We start from the raw sequence: 21697 nt of genomic DNA, 5'->3' as shown, positions 1-21697 counted from the left end.
ACAAAGCGATCGGCACGCGAGATCCGGCAGTGTCAAGTATTGCCAGCAACCTGGTCCTCTTTCTTTCCCATATTCACTCGGGTGAGGAAGGCACAGCTCTGCTCAGCCGTCGTGACAGTGTCTGGGTCCCTTCAGCTTATTCATACACGAGGGCCCATTTCTCATCCTGCTGGTGGGGGGCATCGGGCGCTCTGGCCAGAGCACGAGGCTCATCGACTAGCTGGTCCTCTTCCGCCTTAGCCCTGCTTCCCCCAGTCCCCGTCGTTCTGCGCTTCCTTCTGGGACACAACTGCTCTCCACTGGCCGACCTCAAACATTCCCGAGCTGCCGGTGTCGCTGGAAGCCAAGCGTTCCTTCCGGCTGCTGCGAGCCAGGGCGGTGCCGTGGGCTCCCCGGGCACACAGGCGGGCCGACCGTGCGCTGCCCTGGCTGGGGTCTGGTTGTTAAGTGGCAGTGTCTTTTTTGGACCTGTGGCGGTGGTGACGATGCACCACGGTGGCGAGTGGTCTGTGGTCCTCCTTCTCTGCAGCACCCCTCGCTTTGTCCACCTCTTGTCACTGTGCACTGTCCTCGTGGTCTAGCTATCGTTTTACGTTTGCGCATTTTACTTCAAAGAGTTTTCCAGCTGCTAACCTGGACTAGACTGTTTTAATTGCACTGTGTATTCAGCAGACAAACATTTGATGACTACTTACGTATTCCTCTGCGGATTTCTCCCAGTTTTCATTCTTGTAATTGGTGTAATAAATATCTTTGTGCACATACCTCTCTTGATCCTTTGGATTATTTTCTTAGGTTCAATTCCCCAAAGTGAGATCGTTAGGATGAACATTTTTATAGCTCTGAAAGCTAATAGCCAACCAACCACGTGTGACTGTATCACGGAGTCTGTTTTCTCATGATTCTGGTCCTTCAGAAGCCAGAGTGAGGTGATTTGAGGGCTAAATGTGATACACACTAAGGAGAGATGATCATTCTCTGAAGTGTGTGAGGGGTGAGGGAGAGACGGGAGGAGAACAAATGGGGGCCTGTGTTTTTTGAGGGGTGAGAACTTGGGTTTGAGATCTGAGGGGAAGGAGTCAATGTAGATGGAGAGACTCTGGATTCATACAGATCGTTATATATGTTTTACGCAGGCACATAAAACTTTCTTGGGCACCTACTATGTGCAAGGCCCCTGGCTGTGTTGGTAATTGGGAAGGGGACGGGAAGCAAGACTGCATTTCAAGTTCAATGACTTTCCAGCCTCAGAAATATATTGAAAGTTGTGCTAACAGCCCCGGCCGGTTTGGCTCAGCAGTTAGAGCGTCAGCCTGCAGTCCAGAGAGACCCGGGTTCAGTTCCCGCTAAGGGCACATACCTCGGATGCAGTTTGTCCCCGGCCCTGGTTGGGTCGTGCGGGTGGCAGCCACTTGATGTGTCCCTTTCACATCAATGTCTCTCTCTCTCTCTCTCGCTTTCCCACTCCATCTGAACAAAAAGTAGAAAAATGTCCTCAGATGAGGATAAAAAAAAGAAAATTTGTGCTACCAAGTTGGATCTGGCACAAGTTGGATCTGGTAGGCAAATACCATACCCCTTTCATCTGATGTTTTGATACTCAGTCTTCTAGACGTTGTTCTACTGATTGGCTTCCTGGGGCCTGGTTGTTAGCTGTGCCGAGGGTGACGCCCGGGCCGTGAGGCCACACGTGAGCCCCAGTCCTTGGAAAGCAGGTGTGGAGCTAACCCGAGGCCGGCCTGGATCTCCCGATTCCAGATCCCGGTTCTGTCATCTGATGACAGGTGCCTGCCATTTCCTTCCCACTCCTCACCCCATGCTGCCCTGACTCAAGAGTATGAATAAAGTGTTTGCACACACAAACACCTAGCACACCATTGACTCCCAATCTGTAGATTCTTAGTACTTTTTTTTTTTTTTTTTTTTTTTTTTTTTTATGATGGCAAGGTGAGAGTATTCCTCTAATAGAGATTTTTCAAGTTGCAGACTGGTCAGGGTCTCTGGAGTCGTCCATTCTGAGGTGGTCCAGAATGGCCCCAGGTAGACTGGCCAGTATAAACGGTGGAGAAGGAGCGCGTGTGTGTGCCCGGGGCAGGTTCCGTGGGAGGCCTTCTGAATCGAGGCTGTGCACGCTCTCCCTCCACACCGGGCTTCTGGGGACTCCTCAGCTCTGTCTTGCTCTCCTCGGCACAGGGCCTTTGCACGGGCTGTTGCAGCTGCCTGGAATGCACCCCTCCCCCAACTTCTACCTAGTTAGTCACCTCCTCCTCCTCAGGCATCAGCTCTGTCTTGAAAGCGCATGCTCCGGACTGGAGTCATTTGGTCAGGAAGCTCCAGTTATAGAATCCAAATCCCCTGAGAAGCAGCAGCGTCTGGTTTTGCTCAGCACTTCACCTCCAGCACAGTCGGTGCTCAAATGTTTGGAATGTGTGAATGAATTCATGGTCAAATCAAACGCTAATCCTCCCAAGTTCCTCCCAAGATAACCGCTGTTAATCTCCCCTTACAGATAAGGGGACAGAAACTCCCTGCCCAAGGCCAACAGCGGAGGGGAGGTGAGCACCAGCAGTCCCGTTTCCAGGGGCGTCTTCAGGGACCTTAGGAAGGAGACTGGGGGGGGAGCCGTCCATCTGAGGGCCGTTCTCTGGTGGGCGAGAGACTGGAGCCTCGAGGGCTGGAGGTAATGGCCAGAGGGTGCTGCGTGGGTGCCGAGGAAGGGAAGGAGACTGGAGCCTCGAGGGCTGGAGGTAATGGCCAGAGGGTGCTGCGTGGGTGCCGAGGAAGGGAAGGAGCTGGGCCCACGTGTTGACAGTGACCACGAAGGGACCTGAACGGGACACACACGAGCCTTGTGGCCCCAGAAGTGACCGGAACCGCCCTGGTCTTGCAGCCGGTTCCTCGGTAGGAGGTGAGAGACGGGTTCGAGGTGTGGCAGTGGCAGACCCCGCCTTATGTCCCTCACCCGTCACTCTGGGCACATCCCCTCCATCCTGGACCCAGTCGGACTTAAATGTAAGTGGATGAATCAGCCTCAGCCTCTCACTGTCCCGCTCGGGTTCCCCCGCCTCCACCCCGACCCAGCTGGGCAGTCCCAGCGCGCAGGTGTAATGGGATCGCAAAGGTGGATCCTACAGTGGAATGTTCGAAAGGGGGCTCTTCCCTAATTTGTAGACACTCTGCCCCCACACCTCCTCCCCCGCAGCATTCATATCTGTTGAGCTCTGTTTCCCTCCACAACTGAACACACAGAGCCCCGCCTTGAAGTCTGAGCGTCCCGTGGGCTGTGACGGACCTGCAGGGCTGGCTTCCAGCGCATGCCAAGCGCCCTGGCTGCTGCTGCCCCCTCGCTTTCGTAAGAAAATTATTCTGGGAAGTACAATAGAACTGTATTTTTAAATTAAAAAAAAAAGCTGTTCCAACAGCAGTACCATTTCTTCAAACGAACCCTTGCCAGAGCCTTGTCTAGAGGCCCCGAGGGCAGAACCGGTCCTGTTGGAGGATGTCCAGGGGCCTGGAACCCACCACGCTCAAAGGCCACCGATTCCACACGCAGCGCTGTGTGTGCAGCAAAGATGTCGACTCTGCTGAGACGGAGCTGTCGGATGACCGGTCACACCCTGAACTGTTACGGCCCCCCAACTTAGGACATGTGGTCGTGCCTCCACTTGCTACAGCCCCCCAACTTAGGACATGTGGTCGTGCCTCCACTTGCATGGAAAGTGATCACAGGGTCATCAAGGAAGAACCCATCAGTGGTGAAAAGAATAAACAAGCCACTGCCGCAGGTTGCTGGAGTGGGGTCGTTTTCATTTCTCCTCACCCTCCGTGCATTCTCGGCTCCCTCCCTAAGATGTTCCCCCTTTAATAACGGGTCCTTGGCCAACTCTTCACCCATCCCCCAGTTAACGGACATCCGCTCTAACGTCTGGGATCCGTGGAGCCTTGGCCCCTGCTTCTTGGATCACCTGAGTCCCGGGTTTCCTGCTAGGACAGATGGCTGGGCCCTAACCTTGCCTGCTGGCCTCCCTGGAGCCCATGTCCTGCTTCCGGAGATGGTCATCAGTGCAGCTGCAGTTGGCATTCAGTAATGTCTGGTATTTTTGTTGTTCCTATGACTTAAAAAAAAAAATCCTGACTCGTGTTTTATTTTGCATAATCTTGGACGCAGTGAAACGCATGTTTTAACTTCTTGGAATTGAGGTGTCAAGCTTTACTTTGAAGGTAAAGACTTAATAACGTCATCATGGTGGGCAAGGTCCTCGTAGGCATTTAATCTCCATCAGATCAGAGGATGAGTGAGCGATTTATTTCCGGACAAGGAAACCAACAAGAACCCTCTCCCTCAGGTGGCGAGACTTCCTCCGTATTTCATTTACAGGTTAGGGGATCGGGAAACCCACTGGTAAGTAAGCAAGCATAAAATATAAAAACACACCCAAATACTTAAGAAAAAGCCATTTAAAACTGAATATAGTAGGTAAACGAAATAGTCGGGTATCGCCAAAGATCACGTTTGTTTTATTTTGCATTGTAGTTAATAAGTTCGTGTTTTGAAGTAAATATTCATTTGCTTGGGCATAGGCTCCGCTGCCCCGCTGTCTGACTTCTGGGCTGGCCTCCGTGCTGCTCCTCAGTGAGTCTGTGCTCTTCGGATAGAGTCTGTGTCTCGTGCGGTCTGGTTTGCTGTCACGCCGACGAAAGGGCCTGAGAACCTCTAAGGCTCTGAGGAGAACGTGGGAACCTCTCCCTGGCAACACTGCTTATAATTTCAGGATGTTCATGTCTCTCCCAGGGCACTGGACCCAGATAAAAACCGTGCTTCCAGATCTCCGCAGCGCCCGCACCGGCACCGGCACCGGGCGGGTGGTGACGAAGTGGGCATGTGCAGGGGCCCAGCGTGGACCACCCACGCTAATACACCATGGGGCAGGAACGTACAGCAGACATACGTACCCACATGACCTCACTTCCGCCAGCCCACCCCAGCACGGAACACACGGAAGATGTGGTTTGCACGTCCCGGGTGGTGACCTGCCGACCAACTCGAGAAGGACAGAGCAGCCCGGAGTGAAGGCAGCACTGGGCGATGCCCAGCTGATAAGCGGATTAGGTTTCAGCTCCCCTCCCCAGCCCGAATGCCAGGACTTGGCAGCTGCGTGGGCTCGCTCCTCAGCTGGAAAACGGCGCTCTGTCTGGGCCGCGGCTGTGTGCCAGCAGCCCCGAACCCCAGCCCTTCCTGAACACACCGCGCACTTTCACACGAGCCCATGCTGTGCCCTCTGCCGGGGGTGCCCCACCTCCGGTCAGGGACCCACCTGCTCTGCAGGACTTGGCTTGGGTTTCAGCTCCTGAGCCGTTGCCCGAATTCTGGGGTGGGTCTCACAGCTCACTCCCGTGCTCCCTGGCCACACGCCCGCCCTCTCTCGATGTGCTCACCACACAGTCCTGCAGCTCTTTCTCCACCGATCATCCTCTCCCCAGAAAACCAGCTTTCTGGGGACAGAGCCCAGCTCCCTGCACAGTGTCTGCTCCTAGTGACTGCTCTGTGAATGTTTATGAGATGCTGTGGCTACTGAAAGTGACTGATGTGACATAGGACACATACCTTGTATTTTACCTCTCATCTTAAAAAAAAAGACTCCAAAACCAGCCACTGGCGCAAATGGCATTAACTTTTAAATCACAAATTCAATAAAAAGATTGTGAATTAATGTATGGTTTTCTTGAACATGTTTCAGCACAGACATTGGGATGTGCGTGTGCAGGCGGATTTCCAGAGAGTCTAAAATGTTAACACTGAAACCCTGGCGCGGGAGTGCAAACTTCCGGAGGGCTGCTGTCCGCTATGGAAACACTGAGCTTGGTCGTCAGCTCATCTTCACAGGTAGGAGGACCTTGGCTGGCACAGGCGTCTTGGGCAGGCACACCTGCCTGGCACGCTGGGGTATGGGAGCCAGTGCGCCCGGCACCCCGCCTCTGCGGAGTGCTACCCTGGACTGCAGCCCGTTCCACCCGGAGCAGGGATTTCGCTTCCAGCCCACAGAGAATGAATGCAGGTTAAACCCATTGCGTCTGCTTCTCGAGGCCCTTTCATGATTGGTCAGAGTCAGAGGGGACCCCACGGCTTTTTAGGAAGAGTCTGCGTGTCTGCTTGCTTGTACATGTCTGGCACGACTCCATCTGCGGTTTGCTTTCAGGGTACAGGTTACCTGGCAGCGACTGCCAGGGCCGCCCGACAGACTCACCTTCCTACCTCGGATCTCGGGGAGCTGCCCATATACGCCGAAGAGAGCCAGGTAAATTCCAAAAAAGCTGCTTTGGGCTTGGGAAATTTAAAAAATTACTACTAGAATCTAAAAAATCTCAAAAAATGAAATGTAATCGACTCCCACGGCCGGCGGCGTGTAGAGAGGTACAGTGGTGCCTGCCCCTGGCATTACTCATCATTGCACCTGGTAGCACATCTGCTCGGCACCAGACGGGCGCCCTGTCCGGGCGACGTCCTCACTGGGCTCCCTCCAGAGCACCAAGGCAGACGGCAGCCGGGGCCTCTGTGTGGAAACCAGCATCAGATTCTGCACTGAGCCATGCTCACCCCGCGCTGCCCCGACTCCTAAGAACGGACGTGAACTGTCAGGGTATAAGTGAACGTGTGAGTAGCCCTGTCATCCAGCCACCTGGACGGCTTGAGGCCGCGTGACGGAAAAGCAGATCCACCGCGTCTGGTTTCTGACAGACTGGTTTCTGACAGCTGGCTCGGAGTTGTAAAGGGCTTGACGTCTTCAGGAAAGGGTCAGCTGTTAGGTGAGTTGTAGCTCATCGTTTTGACACAAAGCAGTTGTGTGCACTATAAACAACGAGGGGCCCAGGACATTCATCTCCTCCACCCCGTGTTCTCTTCCACCAGCCTGGGAGCTTTCTGGTTTGGGCTGAAAAGGTCCGAATGAGAATTTTATTCAAATGGGAAGTCTCCTGCTCCCTCTCTCCAGGTCGGTGACGGAGGCGAGGCAGAAAGCAGGCCCAGCAGCTGGCCCTGAGCTTGAGTTTCCTGTTAGAACAGCAGCCGACCAGTTCCCTGGGGACCTGACGCCAGCAGCATACTCACCGGACACTGTCGGAAACCGTGGGGACACGTGGAATGCCCGGGGGTCAAACAGAGGCCGGCAGAGTGAGTGGAATGTGGCATCTCCCAGCAGAGATGTGGCCAGCAGCCCGGGGCGTACCCTTTACTGATGGGCTTTCTCGGCTACTGCTGCGCCCCGTCGCCCGCCTTTCCGCGCACCCGGGGGCCGCAGATGAAAACCGCTATCGCCGAGTCCCCCGACAGGTGCTAGAGCCTGAGTGGATGACGGAGGGTCACGCAGAAGGGCCTGGGCGTACTGTCGCTGGGCCCTGCTCCCAGTCCCCAGGAGACTGCTGCCGGTGTGATGTTGGGAAAGTCCGTTAACCGCTTCTGTCTGCTGTTCTCTTGGAATGAGGCGTCTTCCTCTCGCCCTCCCTTCCCTCCGGGGCCGGGGGAAGGCCATGTCAGAGGCTGGACAGGAAAGGGCTTGGTGACCGCGTGGAGGCCGGCCACTACGGAGGGCTTTATTGGGCTTCCTCTCCACCCCCTTTGGCAGCAGCAGGGTGACCACTTCCACAGCAGCTAATCCTGGTGATCAGACGCTCTGGCCCCGAAGGCTGAATGTGGTCTGACAGCTGCACAGAATCACTGACCTGGGGTTCTTCCGGGGGAGGCCTGCTCACTGCCCCCGGCAGCGGTTCCTGCGGGCCCGTGGGCATTCTAGAAACTGTTCCCGAACGGCCCTGCGCCCCTGCACTCTGCCTCCTCGCCCAGGGATCTCTCTCAGGGCACAGCCTTAGCCCACATTCACCCTGGCCACGGGGTATTTCCACGTCGGGATGAACCATCCACTTAACCAGCCCTCTGGCCATGCTTCTTGGAAATGGTTTTCTCTGTTCTGAATGTCTAAAACAGTGCTGTTAACACAACAGCCACAAAACAAATGTCCAGTTACACACAGTTCCTTCTCCTCACCCACGGGTTCACCACCAGTGTCCATCCCGCCCTCCATCTGCTCACCTTCTTCAACAGCTGTCCACTGGGTCCCCACAATGGGCCCGCACTCCGCTGGGCTCTGGTGGCTCTCCGGTTTTTTCGTTCTTGTTGGGATCCCCACTTTTTCCGCTCCCCAGTACTATTACTTGTAGTTGGTTTAAAGTCAATCTATTACACTTATATCCGTTAACTTTTTCTCTAAACTATTTAAACATTGACAACTGATCAAAACTTAAAACCTTACCAATAAATTGCCTCAAACCTTTACACACTTGGTCAAATTATCCTGTTTCTGTGTGAGCCTAATATCACTTCTCCTGAATGCTTCAAACACCTTAAAAACACTGTACCCACACCTAAGCCCATTTGTAAAACTCATAGCTATTGTTCTGATCAATGTTTTATCCCTGCAAAATTTTATACTTTTCCAGGATTGCAATTTCAGACCCGAAAGAGAAAGATGGTCTCCTTCCCAGGTGCACCAAAGTCACAGCCTCTGGGTCGGTGACCGGTGGATTCTTGGCTGGAACACAGAATCCTTCGAGGTGACTCAAATGGCAGTGGGCATTTTTTGCTGGTCAGGCTCCGTCTAATACCAGGTCCACCTGCTTTGTCAACAGGACTCATGAGCACATTCTTGCGATCTTTACCTATATACCTTACATCCTGGGCACGTATGTTCTGCCTCAGTTTATAATTACTTAATTATACATCTATAGCATTTTTTTTCTTTTTTCTTTTTTGTTGGATGCCTTTTATTTTTTCTTCTTGTCTGGTCCCTGTGGCTATTAGCATTTCGTTTTGATTAGCAGGGCCTATGGCAGTTTAACCCACCAGCCATTCTCCTACGATGTTTGGCTCATCCATTACCTGGATAAAGCAATGACTAAACTCTCTTTTTACCTTGTTACTTATGACATTGCTGGTCTTGAGCTGCCCTTCCTGGTTTTGGTGCAGTTCCTACTCTGGTTGGACATCTTTGACTTACTCATAGGAAGCTTATCTGCTCTCAACTTATACAGATACATCATTTCATAAATGACACACAGAGCTCCAAGTAAGAAACAGAACCCCGTCTATGCCAAACTTACCTACTTACTAAATTATCCTATTTTTACCCTCTGCATTACAACCAGTGTTATAATCCCACATGTATGAGTGTGCGGGTTGTACTTGCAGACCGACAGCTGTAGATCCAGTTATTCTCTGTGACACTGTCACAACCTGACCAGAGGGACCCCCTTTCCCTCTCAGCTGACTCCTCCGTCTCTCCAGCAACAGCCCAGTATTCCCACCCCACCCCCCGGCACCCTGGTTTTCTGGCAACAGCAACGTGTTTCAGGCCATTCCGATTTTCCCCGGCTCCCAAGCGGGGACTCGGCCTCTCGGATGGAGCCCTGGCTGCTGCTAATGAAATATGCTGCTGAGATCAATATCTGGGTGCTGAGGGAACAGTGGTCTGGCCACTGAGAGGACAGAACTAGGAAAGATGGTGCGTCCTACGGCCATAATCACGTTCGCAGTGAGGCTGCTCGGATCGCTCTCATATTACGATACTCTTCCTTTCGTACCATTTTAAATGACTCTACAACGTGCCTATTTAGATTTTTAACACTCCACTCAGACTGTGATTATCTCCAGCTCTTACGTGATCACTGCTGTGTGCCTCAGGGATCCTTATTTTGAGGTCGCCTGCACGTATTCTTTATCAAGAACGTGTCTTACAAAGATATGCATGCCTTGGCGGGGTGCCTCCGTTGGTTGGAGCATCGTCCCGTGCACCAAAAGGTTGTGGGTTCGATTTCCGTTTGGGCCACATACCTAGGTTGCAGGTTCGATGCCCAGTGGGGGCATGCATGTGAGTCAACTGATTAATGTTTCTCTCTCACATCAATGTTTTTCTCTCTCTCAGAAAAAAAAGAAGCATATAATTATTCTGTTTTCATGTAATGAAAATTATTCTGTTGTCATATAGCTGTTAGGCATAATTATAAAATTATTGACACAAATACATCCAATTATGTAAATTAATTATTGATTTGTAACTAAATGCCATTCCATGTTGACACATTTATTGACACAAGTTCATTCATGCACAGGCTGTGAGAAGCCGGCTGCCACCGGGGGGCCATCTGGGAGGCTCGTCTCTGGGGACCCTCATGGAAACAGGATGCCATTAATTATATAATTTTGAGCAATTTACATTTAATTCTGCTCATGCCTCTTCATTAACTGAAGGCATTTTGAGAATTCCTGGCAAATGAAAAGAATAAAGATGTTTGCTGATTGAAAATGTGCAAATCACCCAGCAAAGTGATGGATGAGCTAGGGGCAGACCCATCTCCCCGTTTGCAAATCTGGTCCCTTGGGAAGGGACTTAGTCATTTCTGTATGCCTGTGGCCAGGGCAGTTTTCAGTAATAACAGTGGCTCTTCTTGGGATGGAGAAGGAGGATAATGCCATGGGAACAACGGAGAAAGTCATAGCTGTCCGAATAACCAAGGCCATCACCCTGAGGAGTCCACAATTGCTTTTTTGATATATTGTAAGGTAATAGGGTTTTGAGACAAATTCTAAATAGTTTCATTTCCAAAATTCATTTTGGTTCCATCCAGGAGCAATTCACCTGCTAATCAATAAATAACATTTACATGCTATTGCAAGGAAGGCAATCAGCACAAAGCCGATACTGTTAGCAACCCAGAATACCTCCAGCTTCCTGAAAGAAATCGACTCACAGCGAAATAGCGATTATTGTAAATAATTATGGTTCTGAAAGGAGAAGCTCATCAGTGCAGCTGTCTGAGGGGCTCATTTCCAAACTAGAGGCTGTGGTAGGCTCCACCTAGCCACCTCTCTAGTGATAGGGGTGTGGTGGGGGTATCACAATAACCCTCCCATTGCCTTCGGTTTGGCACTTTGGGGGTGTGGTGGGTAATCTGGGTACATCCCCGGTGGCGATGTGGTAACGTGGTAATGTGGGAAGAACTCGGGGCATGGAGGGACCAGACCCACACCTGGGTCTTCATCGACTTGCTGTGTGAGCTCAGAAAGCACATGACCTCTCTGAACACCCCTCATCTGCAAAGAAATGACAGTCGTACCTGCCCAGTCGAACCCTCCGCCGTGAGCATGAATGCGCATATATTTAATGGGCAAACGCAGGGTCTGAGAATGACTCCTTAGATGCCAAGAACAGGATGAAGGGACAAGGCGGAAAGGCTCCTGAGAGGTCAGATGGATCCACCTGAAGGTCACCCTCCCGTGTTACCACTGGAAACAAGCGGCCGTGGGGATGAGTGCACTCACTCAGCAGTACTCCTGTGCAGTGGGCCCTGGGAAACAGGATGACAAAGACCGTGTGTCATGCTCTTCCTGTGCTCAAGAAGCTCATGGACAGGGCTGTGCAAACAGATAAGTGTGATGGGTGTGGGGAATGCAAGGCCTCTGTAAGCAGAGCTGTGGGAACACAGGCATGAGCGCCAGGGCTGTCTGCAGAGGAATGTCTTTACACTGAGCAGCGACAGAGGGGAGGTTATTCCAGGAAAAGACAGGACAGGCGAAGATTAGCACTTCAAAGGAACCAGAAAACCAAATCAGTGTTTCCCAACTTTCTCACTTGAGGTTCAGTTTTTATTTATTTCCTTTTTGCCTTGTCTCTGCATCACATGTACCAGTTTCTTTAAGTTGACTAATTTAAAAGAAATGTACATAGTTGTATTTAAAAAGAAAACCATTATTACCACCATATGTGAAAAAAACAAGCACCACTATCATTTGTGATGAACTGAAGATAGCCTTAAAGATAAAGCAACACAGCCCTGGCTGGTTTGGCTCCGCGGTTAGAGCCCGCGGACCAGGGAGTCTTGGGTTTGGTTCCCGCTAAGGGCACGTATCTCAGTTGCTGTTTGTCCTGACCCCGACCGGGGTCGTGTGGGTGGCAGCCACTCTATGTGTCTCTCTCACATGCTGTTTCTCTCTCTCCCGCTCTATCTGAAGATAAATGTCCTCAGGTAAGGATTAAAAAAAAATAATAAAGCAACACAGACTCATCAATTACTTCAATACATAGCTGTCAGGCTCAGTTCTAATTTCTGGGGCTAAGTGGTGACCAAGAAGGACAAAGGCGAGCACTGGAGAACAACGGACCCAGGAGGGTTATTTCAGAGGGGTGGTCTGGGAGGACTCCCTTGGACGCGTCATTTGAGCAGAGGTCCGAAGTGGCGGGGCTCACCACCCAGATTGGTTAGTAAAGGCCGACCTGGGAGGCCAGCTCTGCAGTCTCCTTCCACGTCCGGCCCGCACACTCCACACCAGACGGGGCCAAGCCCCCGCGGGCAGGTAGCAGAACCGGGAAGACTCCGAATCCTGCGATCCGCGCTCCAGGCCCCCCGATAGGCCCTTCCCAGGAGTGGTTCAAAACGCGGAGCGGCGGAGCCGCGGAGCGGGGTGCAGAGCGCGGCCTCCGACTGAGCGTGCGCAGTAGCCAGACAGCCTGGCCGCGCTCGGCGCTGGGGGAGGGCCCTCGAGGCTGACGTGCGCTACGCCGGCGTCAGCTCCCCGTGAAGAGGAGGGCGAAGGCTCCGTCCGCCATGTTGGGTGCCGCAGATTCGCCATAACCTCGCCGGCTCTTTCCCTAAAAAAATAAAAATAAAAACCGAAGCACCAGCGGGGCGCCCCGCCTTCTCGGTGGGCACGGGAGGGAGCCCGGAAGAGCCCGAGGCTTTTTTTTTCCTCCACGGTGGGGGCGTTGCCATGGAGACGCGGGCGGCAGGTGAGCCGGGCTGGGGGTTGGGGTGGAGAGAGGTGGGGGTGGGGCGCGGCGCGGCGCGCGAAGTCGCTCGGAACTGCGAGTCGGGGAGACGCGCGGAGGCCGCTGGGCGGCGGAGGGATCCGCGGCCCGGGGCGGAGAGCGCACGCCGCGGCGTCCTTCGACCACGCTCAGTCCCTGCAGTATCCCGCCGCCGCGGGTTTTTATCAAAAATAAATAAAAAACATCCAGGGTGCTCGCGGAAGAGGGGAAGCGGTGGGCGCGCGTGCGCGAGCCGTCTCCAGGACAACGGGCGGGGCTGGGCGCGCGCCAGCGACGGGTCGCCTGCGGCCGCCGGCGGGAGGTTCGAATCCCGGCGCTGCCAACTCTTTGGCCGGGTGGTCGTGCGTCCTTGCCTGGCCTCAGTGTCCTCCTCTGTGACATGGGTAGCTCCTTTGGACCCACGTGCTCGGCCAGGGTGCTTTGAAGGGACAGGGTGCAAGTGAACTGCTGAAAGGAAGCGTCTCTTGTGTCCCATAGAGGATGCAATAAACGCGAGGGATTAGCCTTGCAACTGGTAACCCTGTGACAAGCTGTGATACGTTGTAGTTTACCCTTCTCCTGCTGCCCAGCGCTGGGGGGGCGCCTTGTTCCCCACCCTTTAAAGTTAAGCACAAATGCCACCTCCTCCAGGCAGCCTTTTCTGGTTGCCTCCCAGATGGCTGGATTCAGTGGTGTGAAGGGCCTTTCACTTGACACCAGGTCTGAGTCCCTTAACCTTGAGCTTGGCGTCCTTCCTTAACAACAGCCTCCACACCCCGGCACGGACCTCATGGTTTGCTGCTCAGTTCTCCCAAGAACCCGAATTCTTGTGTCATTTACTGATAAGGAACAAAAGTTCAGAGGGGTCAGCTTCAGCCTGGTTTAAAATGGCACAGCCGAGGCGTTCAAAACCCACCTCCTCCAATATGGGGTGAAATCCAAACTCCTGCCCATAGCAAGTGTGTGTGTGTGTGTGTGCGTGTGTGTGTGTGTACACACATATCCGCCCAGATTCGCCAACTGATCACCTGCCCCCCCCAGTCTGGTGTTCTGGCAGACCCCAGTGCCTTTTCAGAAAGCAAACGCAGCGTCACCGTCACCGGGGCTGACCCTCCACGTCCGCCCCTCTCCAGCTGCTGCTGCTGACCTCACTGATTCACACTGAAGCAGCTATACTGAGTGTCCCCAGAAGACACCGGACCTCATGTTTGCTGGCTGTTCAGTGCCACTCCTCCAGCCCTCAGGGGCATCTTTCTTGTCCTGATGGTGCCCTGCATACCAGGCAGGGGTAAGGAGCCCTTTAAGCCGGGCAGTGCCCTCATCCTGCTGTTAATGTCTGATTCGGGCTTGTGTCGTGGAGTGACACCCCTCGCGGAGGGTGGGGAGTCTGGGCCCTGAACCAGCCCGGCATGCTTTCTTAGGTAGCATAAGGACATCTAAACCTGTAGAGAATTTTTATAATAATGTATTTGAGCCACACGGAGGATATGTCTGGAAGCCAGATCTCAACAGACTGCGAAAAGGCTTTCAAGAAGGACAGGTTTCAGCTTCTTTTATGCACTTGAAATGAAGGAGGGAATGTCAGGAAGTTACATGAAAATGGGTGGAAAAGCAAGGCTTTGCCCCGTTGGGAATTTATGATCGGATCACCTTGGGAGGTTACTTTCCCTAGCACGCCTTTCTGGTTCCCATTCACAAGGACTTCTCCTTGGTGTGGTTCCCCCTCTTCCAAGTCTCGCAGCTACTGAGTGAATTGCTCACCCCGTGGTTTCCGGAGTTGACTGCGTTTTTAAAAGCAACCTGGACACTTGGAGCGGTTTCCTTCACGTTCTGGCTATGACAAATGAGAAGAGATCATATTTTTAAATGTATTACTGTCATCCTGTGGCCAGCTGGTTTCTGAGTTTCCTGTTTTGCTTGGTTATGATTTAGGAGAGGCAGGACAGTGTGGACTCGTGTGGCCTGTGAGGCCAGCTTCCAGGCGGGAGGCTAGCTGAGAGGGTCATCCCTGGAAACTGGAGATTTTTTACTACATTGTTCCCTTCTCAGCCGGTTTCTCTTTTACCTTGTAAAATGGTTCGTTTCTTTTCTTCCCTTATTTTGTACTTCACATAACTTTTCGAAGATAGCCATCCTTAAGTAGAATTGAGTTTCCGCCTAGGGCAAGGGCAGGCAGGAATTGGATACGTTGGAAAGAGGCTCCTAAATTGCATCTCCTTTTATAAGCGAGTTCCCGTGCATGCCACCTCGGAAAACCTCCCCATCAAGATGGGCTGATTTAATTATGTGGAAGGAATTTTGCCAAGAGTTAAGTTTTCTCTTTGTTCTCAGCTGTGTGTTCTGTTAAACTTTCACTGTCTTTGAAGTTTCTCAAGGGCAAGTGTCCACTGTAAGGGCTGGAACAGTGGGGAGGGTGGAAGGAACATGTGCGCCGGGTCCAGAGATCTGCTACTCCCCAGATGCCTTACCTGGGGCAAGTCACAGAACTGTAGGAAGCCTGCCCCTCCTTCTGCAAGGGGAGGCGGAGTCCTGCCCTGCTGTAGCCTGCCTGGGACACTCATCACCCCTTCCCTCCCTGGCCCAGCCTCTCCATTGCATAGCTCACTGTGTCGTCACCCTCTCGCTTCTTGAAAACATTTGTGATTGGAAAGGGGGATAGACTTTGATTAATTTTTTTTTTAATCCTCACCCAAGGATATGTTTTTTTTTAATTTTAATTTTTATTTTTTATCCTCACCCGAGGACATTTTTTGTTCAGGTAGAGTGGGAGGGAGAGAGAGGGAGAGAGAGAGAGAGAAACATCGATGTGAAAGGGACACATCGAGTGGCTGCCACCCGCACGACCGACCAGGGCCGGGGACAAACTGCAACCAAGGTACATGCCCTTAGCGGGAACCAAACCCAGGTCTCTCGGGACCGCAGGCTGATGCTCTAACCGCTGAGCCAAACCGGCCAGGGCAAAGGATATGTTTTTATTAAATTTAGAGAGATGGTGGGCGGGGGGAGGGGGAGAGAGGGAGAGAAACATTGACCAGTTGCCTCCTATGTGTGCCCCAACCAGGGATCAAACCCACAACCTAGGTATGTGCCCTGACCAGGAATCGAACCTGCAACCCTTTGGTGCAAGGGACAATGCTCCAACCCACTGAGCAACCCAGCCAGAACTGGTTAATTTTTAAATTTTTTTGTTAAAAGTATTACAGATGTTCCCCCTTTTTCCTCCATTGACCCCCCCTCCCCCCCATTCCCAGCCTCCTCCTGCTGTCCCCAAACTATTGTCTATGTCCATTGGTTATGCATATATACATCTAAGTTCTTTGGTTTATTTCTTCCCAACCCCCCCACCCCGATTAATTTTTTTAAAAGAAAAAGTATTCTGAGAGTGAAGCAAACAGACACATTAAACATTTATTACAGGTTTGAACTTGGCTTCCTTTTTTTTCCCCCCAAGGAACATAAAATATAAGGATAATTGAATTTGCTGATAAAAAGGTTATGCTTGGCATGTTAATATAAAGCCAAGGATTGAACACTGGGTAACAGACTTTTCTTTGTTCTCTTAAATCATGTCACAAGTAGAACTGCAAACTGTTGGGCTCTGGAACCTGGTGCCTTTGTGCCCCAGACGGGGTCTGGGCCGAAGCAGGATGGGCAGAAGAAACCAAGGTCATCAGGAGGAAAAAACTGTCATTTTCCTGTTATTTTGGGTCTTCTCGATTCGAGCCTTTGTTCACTAGGGGGAGGCATGTGAGAAATGCCCGTGTGTGGGGTACGGCCAGGAGTCGAGCTCAGTGGCGGGAATTGTCCGGAAGGGATGGGAAGACACCAGGTAGGGACGCGGTTGGGATGAGGTGACTGCCTCCTGCTCGTGCCCAGCGTTGGGGTCAAAGTGTTGCCTGTGGAAATAGGGCTCTTTCGTGGAGCCGAGAGAGAAGCAACGGCCCAAGCAGGGGCGGATGAGCTGCAGCGGTAAGAGTTACTGGGGTACAAATAGAAGATGCCCCCAGGTGCCGGGAGGCTGTGTGTCGTCCACGCCAGGTGGTTTGGCTCCACCCCGTTGTGGAGGAAGGTCTAGCCTTGTCTTCAAACCCAGTGGGGCCGGGGTCCACAACTCCTGTGCCATCAGTTCCGTTCATGCCAAGGCTCAGTGTGGCTCAGCCTCTGTCCCCAGCCGGCTGGCTCAGTCTGTGTCTGGCCGCGTTCGGGCCGTGCTGTGCGGCCCAGACCCAGGCTTGTGCTTGGGCCGTCACGGCTGCCGGGTCCCCACTTGGAGCTTGGGTGTGTGTGGCTGCCAGGCCTGCGTGGGTGGCCGGTGGGGTTTGGAGAATTCTTTTCCCAGTGGCTCTTCTTGCCTGAATTGAAAGATTTCTTCTGGAATTTGAAAGGACCTTAGACATGTCCTTTCTCCTAGACTTAATCTTCAGGTTCAGAACACTTGAAAACTGAGACCAGTCTCAGCCTTTCACTACAGAGCGGACGTTTGGAGTTTGAAGATGAGTTTGCATGTCTCCGACATCTGCCTTCAGTGCCCCCCATGCTGTTATTTTATTTTACCTCCTTTGGTGATGACCTCCAGAGTCAGGACACCGCCAGCTCCCAAGCCTGCGACAGCAGTGAATGAAACGAGTCTCTGTCTGCCCTAAGAGCGTGGACAGGGGCTCTGGGTCGCAAAGTCTAAGTCTCCCAAGTCTTCACCTTCAGAAGTGAGGAGACAGATGCGTCAGCCGCACAAAGAAACCGGAACAATAGCACAGGAAAAGCGGGGCCTGGTGGCGGTGGTGGCCATGGGCCTTGCTGTTCCCCCACATCCACTGTGAAATGCAAGAGGACTCAGCATATTTGGTTTTTACAGGGACGTGATCCGAGAGACGTGGTCACTTCAGAGGCACAGGGCAGCTGTGATATCGCGGGGCTCCACGGGCGGGGGGGGGCTCCCCGCATCTCAGAGCTTCCCACACCCTTGCCTGGGTCCTCCTTAGGTAAAATGGTTTGGGGTGCTTTTCAACGGTGACAGTGATGAGTGGGACCTGCTCGTTGCCCAGGGCTCTCACTCTGAGAGCCCTTAAAAATAACTTAGAAAAGAAATCATGCCAAGTTTCAACATGGAAGAAATGTGGAGGCATAACATTAAAATGCCACTGTTGGCCCAGCCCTAATTATAGCTGATGCCCAGCATTTCTGATGTTATTTTGTTAATCCAGTTTCAGCAAAGGAACACTCCTGGGACTTCTTTCTTGCTTTTAATAAAAACGTTAGCTGTGTGAGCTATAGAAGTTGGCATGTTCATCAGCATTTTACAAGATGCATTAGGGCGAGCATTTATTGGAGTTGCCCCTCACCCTCAGGGCTGGGAGGGCACCATGGAGATTTTTTTGGGGTGGGGGAGTGGAAGGCAGCAGGGCAGGTGCATAAGGAGCTCCTCCAGGCTGTAGGTGAGACAGGTGCTGGGTGCGGCTGTCCCCACGTCCTTGTGTTGGTCCAGGTTGGTCCATCTGTCTATACATTAGCCTCCGGATGAGGCTCGAAGACTTTAAAGTATTCGAAGGCCACTTCTAATTAGGGCGTGTTATCTTTCAGAGGGGAAAACAGGCCGAAAGAGGTTCAGACTCGCACAGTATGCGCCACACTGGAGGTGGGCCAGTCTGGGGCCGAGGGACACGGGCCCTGACTCAGGTGGGTGCCCATCCTGCTGCTTCTGGGAGGGCAGTACCTTGGACGTGTGGGCCACTGAGCTGGGCACGTGGCATTCACGGTGTCCTGCAACCTCCCACGGCCCTGTGCAGACAAGGAAACGGAAACTCCCACGGCCAAGTACCTGTGCCGGGGACACACGGCTACTGGGGCCAAGGTGGGTTCATGTCTGGGCTTTGGGGCTGCCCTTCCCTCTCACCCCACTGTGTCGCTTTAATAAGAGATTCACTTGTGAATCAGAGTCTGTTCCCCAAATATCTTCTTTAAAATTGGCTGTTTAAATTTTTAAAAATTGACATATAATTTGCATGTAGCAAAGTGTGTTTGGAAGAGACAAAGCTCCATACGTCTTTGCGAACTGAATCCACCGTGTACCCAACCAGAACTCCACCGCCCCGAAGCCCCTGGCCCCGGCCCCACCCACCCAAGGGTCACCCTGTCCAGACTCAGACAGGCAGAGAACTCCTGCCTCCCTTCACTTCGTGTGAACGCAAGCATGTCCCGGCCTCTGGGTCGGCTTCTCCACTCAGCATCATTCCTGTCGCACAGACAGGTGAGGTGATGGGAACGCACCTTAAAAACCACTTGTGTGTGGCTGAGGATTGGCCGAGCAGTGTCTGACTGAGGTGAGATCAGAGCATCCATGGTTGGAGGTGGGACTGACTCACCGGCCGGCGTGGCCGTGGCTGGCTGCCGGGATGGCGTGGCCGTGGCTGGCTGCCGGGATGGCCCAGCTCAGGAAGCGGCATTTCAGATGGCGACACCTGTTTTAGGGCCAGCTCTGGGCCTGCGTTGTGCTCTTGCTGTGTGACTGCAGCCCCCTCCCTGGGCCCAGTTTACTCATCTTAATTTGGGGAGCCCCTCCCTCACTGGATTAATGTGAAGGTTAAATGGGTGGCAGCAAATTACAGCTTCTGACCAAGGGTTAGGGACCAGCGAATGTTAGCCATCCTTCCAACGGGCCCTGCTGGGTCTGGTCTTGGTAATGGCTCCTCCAGTGACTGCTCGGTGTAGTGCCCCTGTCGGCCACCAGAGGGCACTGCTAGCACGGGGATGGTGCTACTGGTGCATGAATGAAGACCCTGTGCTTTCTGTGTTGGTAACAACCAATGTCTGTTTTTGGTTTGTTTTGGTTTTGTTAACCTAAAAATGCAGGCTGCTCAGTACGTGGTGGTCCTCTGCTCCATTAAGTGTGTGGTCTGGGTGGGTTGATAGCACCCGCATCGGGCACCCTGGTTTGCCAGCTTACAGCTGCCCTGAAGTGAATTGAACTGAATCGCTGCAGTAAATTATCACAGAGAGCAAAGGTCCCCTTTTGGTGCAGCTACTCTTCTTAGTTGTAATTAATTGTTTGAAGTGTCTCTGTAACCATGACGCCAACCGTAGGCTGGGGACGAAAGCTTGCGTTCCTCATGGTGACCCCCTGTCCTGCCGCAGCACAGTATCTCTGGGCACAGCGCTGGCTGCCAGGTGGGAGGGCAGAAATGGTGGTCAACTTGGTCAAGTTTTGACTTTTTAATTTATCATGCTGGGGCTCCTTGACAACTCACTAACTTCTCTGTGCCCCGGCTTTCTGCCCATGAACCAGAGATTGTGGGGGGGGGGGATGGTGATGCACCATCATCTACCGGCTACTTCGCAGGACAGCAGGGAGGGTCCAGTGCAGTCACAGAGATGACGGTCTGGGTGGACAAAGGGCGCAATTGAATGTTATTTTGCAGCTGGGGTGGGCTGGGGAGGTTGGGGTGCGACTTTGAGCTGTGACAACTCGAAGCTTTTCCTTCCCATGGCTGATGTGTGGGAATTCTCCTAGAGCACCCCGCCCGGGAGCTCCTGGCCTTGCCTTGCCTGGCCTCCCCTCCTCCCAGGCCCTCGGGTACCTGGGCACTGTGCTCACCTGGCCCATGCGTACACATTTGGGGGTCTGGAATCCGGTCTTCCAGGCTTGACTGTCCACACCTGCCGGGTAGCTCACTGCATCGTGTCTGTTGTGTCAAGAATGCCTTTTCCCGACTGGGTCTGACTCTGTCTTGCTCCTGTTCTAACCGACTTCCTTCTGTCCTTCCTTCCTCCTCGCCTTTGCCTTTCCCTCCCTCCCTCCCTCTCCTTTCTTTCTTTTTTTCTCATCTGAATATTATGCATTTTTATTTAACAATCTAACATATCATTAGGAGAGAATGACAGGTAGAGCATGTCATAACGTCCCCACCCCACCCTCGCCCACCCAGTCAAATGTCTATTCAGCCTCAGAGAGAAATACTAAGAACTCGTCAGCTGTGAGAAAAATCTCTTTAGTTGCCGGTGTTTAAAACTCAGGAGATTCCAAATACAGAATGAGCTTCTTGGCCCCGTTGACTGGACTGGGAGGTAGCTGCCCTTCCACGTGGGGCAGGCTTTCTGGAAACCTGGCCCTGACTCTAAAGGTGGACCTCCTGCTGGGGAGGCCGGCTGCCCTTGCCATCTTGGGTTGGTTCTCCCAGCACCAGGAGCTGCTGCCTGCTCCAGAGGCGCCCTGGTTGGCCTCCCTTACCTTGAACGTGACCTCCCTGTCTTTATACGCTGAACTCTTCAAGGGCCAAGGCCCGCCTCTGTTCCCCCAGCAGGCCAGCCTGTGCCCCTGCCTGCAGGAGTTCCCTCTCCTGACTCTCCTGCCTCCCGCTGCCTTGCCTTCTCCTGGACCATTTCGATGCCCTCCCCTCGAGAAGCCTTCCCCGGTGCCTCAGCCACAGGATTTCTGCATCCTCTGTGTGTGGTTGGGACGTTCTTGTACAGGCGTGCACACCCGTGCACACCCGTGCACGCACGCACGCTCGCACAGCCTTCCTTCCTGCCTAGTGTTTAAGCTGCTTCGGAGCTGACCAAGTGGCTTTGGGAGCACACAGGCCCGAGTCTGACCCGTGGGTGAGTTACAGCTTCCCCCCTGTGACGGGGGACACCCGGCCGGCTCAGCAGGGCCTCGGGACAGCGGTGCAGATCGCCCACTCCGCGAGGGCGCCCCGCCCGGGGGCTCACTTCACTTTCAGATGCGTACGTTTACCATGGCAGCAAATGCCAGTAGTGGCTTGTCCCACAAGATCAGCATATTATGGCCGCTTTCTGACAGGGGAGCTAGTGTCTTCAGGAAGGGGTGCCTTCTCCATGTTTCTCGGCGGGGC

At 53.1% G+C, this 21697-nt stretch overlaps 1 protein-coding gene across 1 annotated transcript in view; it reads left to right on the top strand.

Annotated features, from left to right (window-relative positions):
* The first annotated feature begins 12716 nt into the window (after positions 1–12716).
* The window catches only part of ZFAT (zinc finger and AT-hook domain containing), a 111327-nt gene continuing 102346 nt past the window's right edge, over positions 12717–21697 (top strand). The window contains exon 1 of the transcript XR_004959829.1: positions 12717–12833. The gene's annotated coding sequence lies outside the window, so the exon portion shown is untranslated. The remainder of the gene's footprint in view (positions 12834–21697) is intronic.

This window comes from Molossus molossus, unplaced genomic scaffold (genome assembly GCF_014108415.1).
Source record: "Molossus molossus isolate mMolMol1 unplaced genomic scaffold, mMolMol1.p scaffold_m16_p_16, whole genome shotgun sequence".
NCBI classification, from domain to species: domain Eukaryota; kingdom Metazoa; phylum Chordata; class Mammalia; order Chiroptera; family Molossidae; genus Molossus; species Molossus molossus.
This window is presented reverse-complemented; position numbering and strand designations above follow the sequence as displayed.